Below are 14,763 nucleotides of genomic sequence, written 5' to 3'. Positions count from 1 at the left end.
AATTTTTTTTTTTCAGGTTTATGCAGTTCAACAGTTTAAATTTATTGTTTGAACCCCCTTGGGACTTCAAGGCTGGGGGTATGTTCGATGTTATGCAAATTGTATTTCTTTCTTTGTACCGAGGAGCGGCGCAGACGCAAATTTGTTAGGTTTTTAAAGCTCGCGGTTAGAGCTTCAAGGTTGCTGTGATTTACTGGAGTTTCAACTAAGCGGAGGTTCTTCTGAGTTTGTGTTGGTAAGCCGCCACTGAAGTCGGAGTTTGTGTGGTCTTCGCCGTTCCTCTTCGCCTAACTTACTATTTGAAAGTCAATAAAGAAGTTTCGGTCAACGTTAGGAGTCTGAGGTTTTTTGGGTTCTATACTGAAGTAACATCAAGTTAATTTACAGTCCACTATTTTTAAACAACGGAACGTACAGTCTTAATTATGAAAGTAACATAATTTCAATGTAACACAAATGTAATATAAATGCAAACAACACCAAGTAATGAAATTTTGAAGGTGGTGCACATAGAGCACCAGTAAACAATGTGCATAGCATGTACCCTCTTTAAGTTTTTATGTTCTAGATGTGAAGATAATACAATGTAAATGTAACATAAGGTAAATGCAATACAAATGTAAATAGTACCATGTAATGAACTCAAGAAGTAAATGCAAACAAAAGCAGTGTATATGTTATAAATATCTTAATTATGAAAGTAACATAATTTCAATGTAATACAAATGCAATGTTAATGTAAACAACACCATGTAATGAATTTGTAAAATTGGTGCACATAGATAATCAGTAAACAATGTGCATAGCATGTGCCCTCGTTAAGTGTTTAAGTTTTAGATGTGGAGATAATGCAAAGTTAATGTATCAAAAGATAATTGCAATATAAATGTAAATAACACCACTTAATGAGCTGAATAAGTAAATGCCTATGAAAGCTGTGTATGTGTAATAAATGTCTTAATTGAAAACATATGAAAGTAACATAATTTCAATGTAATGCAAATGTAATATTAATGTAAACAACACCATGTAATGATTCTGTAAAGGTGGTGCACATAGACAATCAGTAAACAATGTGCATAGCATGTGCCCTCTATAAGTTTTTTTTTTTTTAGACGTGAAGGTAATGCAATGTAAATGTATCATAAGGCAAATGCAATATAAATGTAAATAGCACCATTTAATGAACTTAATAAGTAAATGCATACGGAAGCAGTATATGTGTTTTGAAATGTCTGTTAAATGTCTTAATTATGAAAGCAACATAATTTCAATGTAATGCAAATGTAATATTAATGAAAACAACACAAGTAATGAATCTGTAAAGGTGTGCACATAGGCAATCGGTAAACAATGTGCATAGCATGTACCCTCTAAGTGTTTATTTTTAGACGTGAATGTAATGTAATGTAAATGTATCATAAAGTAAATGCAGTATAAATGTAAATAGCACCATTTAATGAACCTGATAAGTAAATGCATACGAAAGCAGTGTATATGATCTTAAATTTGTATATAATGTATGTAAAATGTAACCAAATGTACTTAAATTTTCAATGTAATCTGTGTTCACAAACTCTGTAAAATGTGCATCCAAATGTATAATTATGCCCTTGTTTGGCCCTGTATTGCAACTAATTATTCTGCCCAAACTCTAGATAAAGGTGGACGTGGCGCTATACCAATTAACCAATTGGCAGAGGGCTGGTGCCCACGTCCTCCGTCGCATGTCGCATACCACTGAGCCGACGCCATTCTGTATTCCGACTATCATTTTGAAATAAAGATCACTTATTGTTGCTTGCTGTCTCTTTTTTCCAAATTTCATGACTTTCTGACCACTCCTTCTTGGTGCTGCATTTTTAGTGTCGAACAGTATACTTAACTTCTAATTTAGTACTTTTTATAAGCATACAGATTACTTACAACAATCAAGATGTTCTGACATGTTATACAAATTCATCTAATTGTGACCAGGTATTATATAAATGTTGCTTATCTTTGTAGTTCTAAAAAAGTAGTAAGCCCAGATAACCTGCGAACAGAAGTGACGTGACCGAAGAGGGGCATGGGCACCGCCATCTTGGAACCACGCGACGTGTTGGAATGACGTCATGTATAGTTTCGTTTTTATTGTGTGGCAAAAATTTCATGAACCACGTGTTTGGAATGACATCACCAGTTTTTTGTTTCACCATGTCTTACAACATGGCTTCTGCTGCATCACACCTGTGCATGCCTCCGCTCAGGTGTATGGGTACATTTTTGTGGACCAATCAGATTCTTTGAACTATGATGTTATCGCCTCTTAGCCAATCACCATGCAGATGAAATAAAGAGTTTCTGCCCGATATAAGGCTACCCCAAGAAATGTTCCACATGTCTTTCCTTGCTCTGAGTGTACAAATGTAGTTGCTTGCAAAGTTCTTTTTATAATAATTTAAAAGGCAAAAAAGCAAAAGCAAGAATCAATTTTTTTCATATATAGCATCTTTATTATTCTTCGTAGCGCTCACTAACTCCTTACTTATTTCAGGCATGACAACGTCAGAAACTAAACTGAAACTAAAGGTGAAGTGAAAGTAGTAGTTCCAGGCAGTCGTTCAAAGATACCGAATTTTTCTCCTTCGCAGATGCGTCGAACACTGGTCGAATTTTCCCGAAACACTGATCTATGTGGCAGATAATGCCCTTTGATCTTTTCTGCCTCCGAAATATCGATAGGTTCAATTATTCCCTCTTCTACCCAATCCTCTAAAACTGTTTCGTAGGTATTCTTTGTCTGAAGGGTTTTCATGCAAGACTTCAGACGCTTTTCTGCAAGGATTCTATTATCTGGCAACTCAGGATGAATTTGAAGCCATGGCAGTGACACCTGATATTTTCCAGCGTCATCTCTTTCTAAAGTACGGATGAAATAATTTTCTGTAGCCTTTTCTATTTCTTGTTTTGTTTGCGAAAGAGCTGCTTCAATTATTCCGATAGAATCAAGAGACCACAAGTCACAAATTTTTCTGTCATTAATGTGTAGTGATAAAAGAATTTCATTAAAATTCTTTCCCTTTACCTTCGTTCTCCCTAATATTGTCCAACCAAGATCTGTATTCATCGCTACTAAACTCTCCGTTACGTGTATTATTTTCCCTGTAAAATGTTTTCCGGCATAATCTACTTCTACAAGCATGTGTATTTCATTAGGGTGTTTTTCAAATAAACAAGAATTCTCATTAGTTACATCACTGGGAAAAATTTTGTAACCTCTTAGTTTCTTTATGCAGTCCCTATCCTCCAATTTTGGAATATGTGAGCATATGGTTTTTTGGCTCAAAACTTCCATTTCGCATGTGAATCCTGTTTCTGGATTATTTAACTTAATCAGATACTTGTTGTGATTTTCCCTTTTTTCTATCCCTCCAAAAAGCCCATGAGTCACACTTTCCTGACCTAAAGATTTTAGTTTTAATTTCTCCGCAAGAAATGTGCTGATATATGATCTGCTACTTCCGGTATCCAGAATTATTCGTATAAAATTGCTTTCACCATCTCCGTCAACATTGACAATTAAAGTTTGCAAGATTACACTTTCATAGGATGAATTATTCGTTAAGGTCTTATTTTCAATTTGTTCTTCCTTAATTTCTCCGTTTTCGGTTTTAAAACACATTATAGTGGCATGTCGTTGTTTACATAATTCACATCTTATTCTAGAAGTGCAATTAAAGCTAAGGTGCCGTGGGTGTAAACAGCGATAACATATTCCTTTCGCTTTGCATTTCTCCCTTTTTTCTCAGTAGACCATAAAGATGCTTGTTTACACGTTATAGACTCGTGATCAGAAGAGTCGCAGAAAACACATGGTGTTTGTCCCCCCTCAAACTTGCGTTCGTCAACTCCGCAGCTGTGTGTTTCGCAATAGGTTTGGTTTCACTCAGTTTGTTATGCTTTTGCGGCGCCGCCTTTGGCTGGACCGTCTGGAATGTACATTCCCGCGCAACTAACTGTTCAGAAAGAAATTCCACTAGGTGATTCAAATCGTAATTTGATTTTCGAACTGTTTGATTATATTCCAAAACCAAATCTGGGGGCAATGTTTTAAGCAAAATAGGTGTTAATAAAGCTCCATATGTTTCTGAGGTCATATTTAATGATTCAAGACATCGAATATTTTTCTGTATATAATTGAATAACTTACGGAAATTTTGAAAGGCATTAGAATCCTTTAGAGGTCTTATTTTCAGTAATTTATCTATATGGGCGTTTATCAGTACATCTTTATTTCCAAATCTTTCTGTGATGAGTTTAACTGAAGTTTCGTAATTTTCTTCGGTTAAATCGAAACCGTCAATGGTGTTATAAGCAGTGCCTCCCAAGGATTTCAAATAATTAAATTTGCTTATAGAGTCAAGCGTTTTATTTTGGTGTATGGCTGATGAAAAAGTGTTCCAAAATGTCAGCCATTCGCAGCTCTCACCATAAAACTTCGGAATCGTAAGTTTAGGAAGCTTCACATTATGAGTTTCAATTTTAACGTTTTCTATAATGCTTTCACTTAACTGTTCAGTGCTTCGTAACACACTAAATTTTTATTGTTCTATATTAATTTCTTTCAATTTTTTGTTAGCTTTGTATTTAAATGTAGTTATTCTTTCACGATATTCGTCAACACCGTTTAATTCCTGGTCTAGATCCTTTATGTCTATTAATTTTTCTATATCGGCATCTATTTGTTTTAACTCGTTCGATTTTTCATTTGAGAGTTCTAAGGAAATTTCTAGTTCCTCCGCATGCATTTTTGTTTTTGGTAATTCAGTTTCGATTCGGCCAAATAATTTTGTAACGACAGCCCTTATGTGGCCGTGTTTCCTTTTCAATGTATCGATGAATTCAGTCATTGTTTAATATTCAATAATTCAACAAGTATCAGCAATCCACTAATTATTTATGCTTATGTATCATCTATATCATTGATATCAATTTAGACAGTTTCAATAGTTAGGAAAACAGCAGTTACTGGCAGTCCCTGTTCGGGCGCCATGTTAAAAATTTTATCATCTTTGTACTATTAAAATTTTTAGATCATTAAATAGATAAGTGAAAGTTCACTTACCTTCTAAATAGGGCTGCCCTGAACTGCCTTCTTTCCTTCTTGTCGGTATCCGTCTCTATAATGAACTTCGATTCACTGCGAAACACAGCTATAAACTTTTTAAGAAATTTTAATTCATATGAAAGTCTACAAAATATTTACAAGTTATAATGATTACAAGCATAATTTATACGGAGACGGTCTATCGTTATACATATGTTAGACGCGTCAGCCGTTCAACTGACTACTTTTAGTCTCTTTTGCCAGAGGGCGTTCGTGGAAGTAAAGTTCTAGTAAGCAAACGCGACAGGGGAATTTTGAGCCATGGTGTTTGAATGTTCTCGCAACCAACATGACACTGAACCTGGAGTTGCCCAAGAACTTTATGGTCACATATAAGGATTCCCACTTCACTCTGAAACAACTCTCTGCTCAAACAGATGAAAAAAGTAGCCTCAGCATTATGACTTCGCAGTGGGAAGAACTGATGAACAACTTCAGTCGTATCAGTAATACTGTCACCAACCTCGATTATCAAAACATGAACTTTTGTAAAGCCTTACGAAAGCATATCTGATGAACCTATGAATGAGGAAAATCCTCCAGAATCCTTTGACATTTCTTGGGCAGAGCACGTCACATCTCTAAATTATTCTACAGACATTGCTTGAAGAACTTCTTGAACAACAAGAACTGAAATATCCAAAACTCATTGACTGTGAAGAACTTGTTCATAAAACAGAAACTGTGAATGCCTTTGCTCTGAAAATAAATTCTGCTGACATCGCCAGACAATTTTACGAAAATATTTGTGGGTGAGGAATCCTATTTAATGTTAATGAAACCTGCTCACAACATTAACGAGGACTTTATAAAATCTGCGTGTTTAAACCATGTACTCAACGAAGAGACAAATTTTGTACTACGAATGGTGTTCTTGGTATTACTATGAATATTTCTAAAATAATTATGATGCGCAATAATATTTTATTTGACAATGATCTCACAACTGTCTCCAGGTTCAGACATTATTTAATCTGCAATTATCACTCGCATAATTTTTTTAAAAAGCATTTTTTAGGATAAATCTATTTTTATACAATATATCAGCATGTTTCCCTTCTACTGATTGTTTATATGTTGGATAGAAATAGTAGCAGCCAGCTTTGAAGGAGGAAGGGTGTAGGATGATCAACCACGAAACTGAATGCATAGAGGTGTCGGTGCAATATTGCAGATTGTTTCATACCATTAAGTATTTTTTTTGCAAAACATTCTATTGCGATTTTTAAATTTTTAAAGTAGGATGTCAAAAAATCTTTTCGTGCAGCCTAAATGCTATAAGGGCAACTTCTGGATAGAATTATATTTAGCTTGAGTTGCTCAGTAACCTGTTCTTAAATAGAAGACATTTTTTGCACCTCATTCATGTGATTCTTTGTGTTAACCCTTTGACGCGCGCGATATTATTTTTATAATTTTTTTAACTAAAAATTCTAGAAATTGAATATTATGATCCTAGAGACAAATAATATATAAATTAAAACTAATCTACTCTTGCTCATTGTTCTGTGGTTGGTAGTCGCACTGTGAAACCACCACGCGTCTAGGACTTTGAAACTTACCTAGATAGTAGGAAAAAAAAACTTACCTTTTTCCGTGCGCGTTTCCAATAAATGAAGAAATTTACGATTTAAAAAAAAAAGTGCATGTAAGAATTGCATAATATATATATTTTTACTTCCTTGTACGAAGTAAAAAGGAAGTATTGTAATCGCGAAAAGTTTCAGGCAGCATATTTCAACGAAAATATCCATTTTTACCACTATCGAATGCAATTTAACGATGTTTTTGCGTGATATCTGTACGTAAGGACAGAATAAAATACTTTTTTCATTCAAAAAAATTATAAAACTGCTTTAAAATTAATTATGAAGAGAATTTTTCATGGCGTCTGCACGAACGTATCTCGCATAACTCAAAAACGAGTAGCCTCAAAGAACGTTGAAATTTTGTATATAGGACTGCTATAACATGTAGATGTGCACCTCGTATTTTGGTTGCAATCGGCCGCGCCAAACGTATATAAATATACTTATATATATATCCACTCTGTTACCCGGCTCAGTAATCTGTTATGAGCAATTTCAAAGTTGTTTAATTGCCGCTAAGCCTTTTTTTAATGGCGGCCATTGATGTTTACATTTGAAACAGGAGACTAGTGGATTTTTTTGCCAATCTAGAGAAACATAGCTTCGCAACGTCAAAGATAACGCATTCATTTATTCTTGGCAATTAAATCATGCTTATTTTTTTCAAGGAAATAAGTGTTTAAGACTTACTTCGTAATTTTTAATATAGATATTTTGAGTTTTTATGTATTTTTGCCTTCTCGCGAAGTGAGAACTGAATTAATTAAATGAGAAATACTCAATCGTTTGTTTTGTTTGCTTAATTTCTTATATACATCATTCTAGCTTTATTATAGTATTTGAATATAACACGTGGCAACGATTAGATAATTCTATTCTTTAAATGATATAAATTTTGTGCATTATGAGTTATAATATGAAGGAAATATATGTTCACTGTTATATAATTATTGGATTATATAACAGTTAACTTAATTACCGTTATATAATTATTAATACTGTTAAGTGAATCTAGCGCCAGAGTAAACAAATACTAGAGTGAATTTTAAAGAATGCATTTATTCTATTGTGATTTATGTGCTGTCGGCGAAGTAGATTTAATTCAATCCAATAAGTTTAAATGAAATGCAAGAAAAAATGCGTATAATTTAATATTCCAATACAAGGAAGTCATGTGGTGTACACCTCATATTTTTTAGATTATTTTACAAACTAAATCGTCAGAAAAAATTTAAAAATAAACATTTATGTAATTTTTCTATAGCTGTGAAAGTATAAGTACCTACACAATAAGGACGTTTGGCTACATGGATTAAAAATCGCAGTAAAATAAGGATTAAAACAAAATAATAGTCCTTCGGGATTCAAATCCCTTTGGACTAAAAAGACTGTTTTTTTTTTATTTTTTATTTCAAAGATCAAATATTTTTTGTGACACTGTTCAAAGCATGTTTTGTCTTTTTGGTACATGCATAGACCCACATTGCACGTTTCGCACATGTACCTTCTTCTGTGATGTTTTTTCTTTATGTTACAAAATGTACACAGATTGGATCTAAATTTCACTGGTATATATCCAGCGTTATTTTGTTTCTTTTCATCTGGCACATGAAATTTGTGGTTTTTTTATGTTAATGGGGGAGGACTTTGTTTTTTTGGCTTTGGTAAGGATCATTCGTTTTCCATTCATACTTATTTTATTCGTATTTAGTCTCAAAATATTCAGAAAATATTTTTAATTTAAATAAAACTATGCGATTTATATTTTTAATTACAACAAAGTATATTTATATTTAATTTAAACCAGAGGAAATAATTTATCTAGCTTGGGGAGCAAGTGTGTTGAAGTCAGAGAAAAGTATCTGGAAAAGAAAGACCTTCTTACTGGGCATGTGCATGTGTGGTTTAGTAATAAAATAACTCTGTGATTTCAAAACCCCTTCTCTATATCCGGAAAAAAATGAACATTTTTATTTGAGAAGCAAGCAAACGCCATTGTGAAGAGTGCTCTAGTGGGGCAGTGGTCGGGCCACTGAAACCACAAAGTAAATGTCATACATATAAGAGTTTTTTTTTATATATGCAGTTTAATTATTGCTATTTTTTATTGTTTATGATAGAAATCGTGATGTGCGAAGAATAACTTTTGAAATTTAAAGTTGTTTATATTAATAAAAGGAAGTTATTTTGTCTCATTGAAAACGAATTTTAAAAGGCATCCGATTTGAAGTAAAGACCTAAAACATGTAGGATTTTGTAGTCATTTTGTGTTATTTAGAGGTAAAAGATCAGTAATCAATTGATTTTCACTAAAAAATTTTGGAAGGAAGAGGAGAAAAAAAATTTGAAAAGCGGTGGTTTCAGAACGTGACCACCGCGCGTCAAAGGGTTTAAATTCTTAAAACTTCGCATTCTTCTTTGATCTATGAATTTTCTTCAATGTCTGAACTGGTCAAAAGGTATCTAGGTTTTTCTTATTAGATACAAAACTTATAAACCCTTGTACATCTATAGAATAACTTAACTTCCAATTCACTACACACTTTCAATGATCAGAAATAAAGGGAATCAGTTTGAAATTTTGTAATGTCTTAGATGAAATTATTTTTATTGACTGTGATAAAAATATATTGAATTATTCCATCTTTGTGCTGTATTACTGCATAAATGTGTCATCGTTCTAGTTCTTAACAGAAAATTGTAAACATACTAACAAAAGTTTATTAAAACAAATGCTTACTGTAATGAGCAATGGCAAAACTCTTAAATGAAATACAAAATAATCATGTCTGTTTAATATCATGTACTGAAATTTGGCAGTAGTGTATCCTTCTATATAAACTATCATAATAGAGTCATGGAGTCAAGGGTTATGTAAAAAATATTGTTCTTTTCAAAATAATAATACAAATTGATATAAAGGATACTTTTCCTAATTGTTCATTAATATTGCATGTACCACATGCTTTAACGAATAATTCTACTTCATTTATGAGAGCATGACGAAAAATGCTACTGTTATTATTGAGATGACCTTCAGCTTTTGCTTTATGAGAGGAGTAAAAAGTAATTTCACATGATTAATAAATCATTTATTTTGCGACTTGTAAATACATTAATGTAAAATTTATATGATAGTACATGACATTTTTAAGATTTCTTGCCAGTGGAGATTTAATGACAAGCTTATCATTTGCATTTCGAATGGGAACGTCCATCGTCTTCCTCGTAATCAGACACTTGTGCTGCTTTGTGCAACATATCATAGCCAACTGTTTTGGAAGTTCCAAATGAAGACAAGTGGCTGCGCATTGTCCAGGATTATAATACATTATGGCAGTTTCCCCACTGCCTTGGATCCATTGATGGAAAGCATGTCATCATTTAGGTATATATAACTGTTAAACAATGTGACCTTTCACACACTAACTCCCATAAGTAGCTTATGAAAAGTTAGTTCCCCAACAAGCTTTGTAACAGTATAAACATTAAGAGGCTTATTTTATTATAAAATTAATCCCAGTTTTTTTAAAAATCAGTCTACGTTTTAAAAAAATGGCACTTCAGCTGAATTAGTTTGTTAAATATAATCTTAACATATATATTATTAAAACTTTGCAGTGTCATTTATGTTATTAAAATGGATAATCTGTTTCAAACTTTTGTTTTTTAAACTATGATAGTACATATTCTTAATCAAAACTAAATTCATTACAGGCTCCACCACAGACAGGATCTTCCTATTATAATTACAAAGGTTCATTCAGTATAGTTTTGATGGCCACAGCTGATGCAAAATATAAGTTTATCACTGCTTACATTGGAGCTGCCAGGCATCAGAGTGATGGAGGAATTTTTATCAATTCCACCTTGGGTAAAGTGTTGAATTTGCCTAAAAGTTCTCCAGTTTGTGGATCGCAACATTTCTTGCCATATACTTTTATTGGGGATGAAGCTCCTTTCCTAAAAGTAATTTAATGGGTCTATATCCTGGTCAAGAACTGGATGTAGAAAAATATTTTTAATTACACACTATCGAGAGCACCAAGATGCACTGAGAATGCATTTGGAATCATGGCTGCCAGATTCCGAATTCTGTGTAAACTTATTGTAGCTGGTCTTATGACCAGCCAGAATATTGTGAAGGCCTCTGTCTGCTTGCACATATATTGTTGTAAAGAACAGATGCCAGCAAAAGAAAGACAATATTGTCCTCTGGATTTCACAGATACTAATGATGGCAGTGGTAGTATACTAACGGGCTGATGGAGAGATGAGAACTTACAGAATTTAAGTGTCTCGTTCTGCCTCAAATATGTAGAGCAGAAATGCAGCTGCTGTGCATGTTTCATACACGAGTAACTTTACTAGCCAAGGCGCAGTATGCTGCAGTTTCACTGATGAAATCAAAAACAGTTCTATATATCTACATGAATAATTAATCTGTGCAGATAGGAAGGAAGCAGTTGCCCTTAATCATATGCACATTATCAATGCTGTGATAAGACTGAATACAAAAATTTCAAAAACATAAAATAATAGCTGTTGAGTTAGAATACAGCGCCACCTGTTGGATAAGTAGAGAAACTTTCACATCATGGTAATTGTCTAAGTTACAAAAGTGAACTCAAGTGCATGTGTGAATTATTAGTATTATTTATTTAAAAAGTATCCATTGTTTTTACAATCATAGGTGATAAGATTTATATACTTAATATAATGTGAATATACAGAAGTAATCTTATTTTTTCCCCTCAAATAAACTTCGTATTAACTGAATTTAAGATTACATGCTCATAAGAAATTTAAGGAATTAGTTTTGCTCAGGACATGTAAGTAGTATACAAGCCTTGAATGAAATATTTAATTTCTTGTTAGACAAATTAAACTTATCGATACACTTTTAATAACACAATAATAAAGGACATATTTAGGGTTTATTCATTGTCATCCATCAAATCAAACATAAAATTGGCAAGTCCTCAAGATGCTTTTCTTTGCTGTTCTGGAGGGAAAGACTTCACTCTTTTTGAAATGAAGAGCATAAGGTGGTCAATGTTGGTGTGCTCCTGTGTTTCAAACACAGAAGCAATGGCTTTGTCTACTAGATCATTCCCCCCCCAGAAGAATCTGAAAATAAATTAAAAATTCATTATTAAATAGTAATCTTAATCCCCACTATGCATATTTTACTAAAAATATTTTAAAATTTGTTTCACTATTTTGCTTTGGATTTTGGAACATATACCTGTACATTTCAGATGAAATGTTTTTTTTTAAAATTATTTTTTAAACACATTTTTGTAAATTAGCACATTTATATAAATAGATTTTTCATCATCAAAACATGATATATAAAAATAACAGTTTTTAAGCTACCAGAATTCCAATTCATATTAATATACTTTTAAGCAAGGTAGATTCAGAAACTATTTCTTCTTGTATTAAATCTTCAAAACCCACTGAAGCTTGCTTTGTTGACACTTGCACAGCTAGTTGTTCAAAATCTGTTGAGCATGATGATTTCATATTTTGATTACTCATATTAGACTAAGTACTGAAACAAGCTCAAATTAATAATTACATATTATGCAAAATTCAACCTTGTATTAGTTTTATTGAAAAAATAGTTGCAAAGTAAGAAATGTTTAAAATTAAAATGCTTTAATATACAAAAAACCAAAAATAATTGTATATGGACCTGTAAGGAAGTACAGCTTACAATGCATATTTTTAAATTGTGCTAATGGAATAAATCTTTTCATTACTCGGTTAAATCCATTATTAATATAATTAGTGGATTACACCTGGAGGTATACTAAAATGTATTAATAAGTAAAACACTATAGCTGTATAGTGATTCTCTAATAGGATCTATATCAAATCTTAACTTACTCTGATTTTATAATTAAGTTAAGATAAAAATCATTTGTAAGTATAAAGTGTAAGTTAAAAAAAAAAAAAAAAAAAAAAAAAAAAAAAAAACCTTTCAGTTCAAACTTTAAATACAGTGGTAATGTGGACTGGACAACTTTTAATTTGCTCTGTGACTGCACTTGTAGGCTGATCTACTACAACATGTCTTGGATGTCTTTTCGCATTCATTTTTTCAAGAGACTGGGGGGTCTTTCCAATCAAAGTGGATATATGACTTGGCTTTCTAAAAAATTATCACTTCAATATCACATGCTGTAAAAGTATGCTCATACACTATGCCAAGTTGACTGTATGTATACCTTACTCATGTTTATCAATTATTTCATACTTTGAATCTAGGGACATCAACTGCTTCTTAGCATTACCCACTTTCTTAGGAGCCATTGTTATAAATTTGTCTTAATGGCAAAATGGTGCATAAACACGTGAGGAAAGCAAGCTTGGTATATGAGATATGCACCTAGTATAAGGTAACCATGTTAACTAGATGACAAGCTTGCTTTTTGCTTTGTTTCCAGTGCTAGCTAGTGGTGGCACTGAGAACCTTTCACTTAGATATTAAGATTTGCTCGAATGCTGGCTTGTATCCTAGAAATCTCATATTTAGATATATCACTCTGTTTATTACATACAGTCCATTATTTTATATGCAAAACAATATAAACACAAATTATTCATCTGGGACAGACAGTTTCAAGGATTGACGATACCTAATATGCTTACTTGTATGCACAGGTGATGGTCTCACTTCATATATCTGTTGGTGCTTTTGTTGTGTTTCTCACTGCCAAATTATTCTATTATTAGGAGAATTCAAAAGTACAGAACGGCATTAATTGAGACATTTATTATGGGAAATGCTTGTAGTAAGGTATCTAAAGAAGCCGGTTTTTGATAGATATAATTTCTTTAATCTGTGCATTTAATATTTTTTAAATTTTGTGGCATTTTTAATTTGTCAGAAATCATCTAAACATATAAATAATACCATAAATTCATGGAGCAGTTCACACGTAACTTGCTAACTCAAAAATTTGGGAGGGGGCATGTTTTAATTTTTTTTATAAAATAGAAGTAAAATAAGAGCAAATAATATAATGTTTATATTTCATGCCTGAAATAACCATTTTTCATAATATAAATAGGCACTCAGTTCTCCCAAAGTACAACTTTTTAGTATATTATTAAAGAATTGCAGTTAAATGTTTGTCATTTGATGAAGGGTCTCATATACAAAAATATAAATAGGCATTTCATAATATAAATAGGCACTCAGTTCTCCCAAAGTACAACTTTTTAGTGTATTATTAAAGAATTGCAGTTAAATGTTTGTCATTTGATGAAGGGTCTCATATACAAAAAAGAAAAACTGTAAATTTGGAAGTTCCTTGACCTGTTCAAAATAATCAAATTTTTAAAGTAAAAAAATTGCTTTACAATTCATAGAAACACTTCTGGAAAGATATGTTGTTACATTTTAACATGAATAAATTTTATGTTTAATTTCATGCAGGTGTTTTTGTATATTAATTTCAGTGATGGTATTAATTTGATAGGACACTAATACCTATTTTTGATCTGTATCTTCCCCTTTAAGCATTATCTACCATAATATTTTCAAACCATATAAACTCACACAAGAGAAGCTTTATTCATATTTAAAATAATAATTGCTTACAATTACTTTTCAAATTACCCCTCCCCCCCGATAAAAAAGGTCTGTTAGATAACATATTGTATGTAGTTAATCATACTGCTATGCGAAAATATCGTGGAACATGCACATAATGTAAATATCTTACTTTTTATCAATTAAGGAATCCAGAAATGTCATTAGTTGATACATTGACTATTCTCTCTTTCTTTTCACAGCACTACCACTCGTCTGTTTCAGTAACTGTTTTTCTTTTCAGAAGCGATCTCAGAGCGATTTGTATTGCTGCTGGCATCCGTCAGCTACAAGTACAAATCATAAATAAATCAGAAACTTTAATCTATAGAAAAATCATAAATCATAATACTTTGTTATCTTAATTGATTAAAGAATAGAACCTAAAAATGAAATAAAAGAAAGTGTTCACTTAAGCA

At 32.2% G+C, this 14,763-nt stretch overlaps 1 long non-coding RNA gene across 5 annotated transcripts in view; it reads right to left on the bottom strand.

Annotated features, from left to right (window-relative positions):
* Window positions 1-11,656: 11,656 nt before the first annotated feature.
* LOC118184189 (uncharacterized) overlaps window positions 11,657-14,763 on the bottom strand; it is a 32,961-nt gene continuing 29,854 nt past the window's right edge. For all 5 annotated transcript variants that reach the window (XR_004757373.2, XR_015043787.1, XR_004757372.2 and 2 more), the window contains 2 exons: window positions 14,478-14,631; window positions 11,657-11,868 (listed from right to left, as the gene is read on the bottom strand). This is a non-coding gene — a long non-coding RNA (uncharacterized LOC118184189). The remainder of the gene's footprint in view (window positions 11,869-14,477; window positions 14,632-14,763) is intronic.

This window comes from Stegodyphus dumicola, chromosome 1 (genome assembly GCF_044657685.1).
Source record: "Stegodyphus dumicola isolate Sdum_Otavi_A_Nest chromosome 1, ASM4465768v1".
Taxonomy (NCBI): domain Eukaryota; kingdom Metazoa; phylum Arthropoda; class Arachnida; order Araneae; family Eresidae; genus Stegodyphus; species Stegodyphus dumicola.
This window is presented reverse-complemented; position numbering and strand designations above follow the sequence as displayed.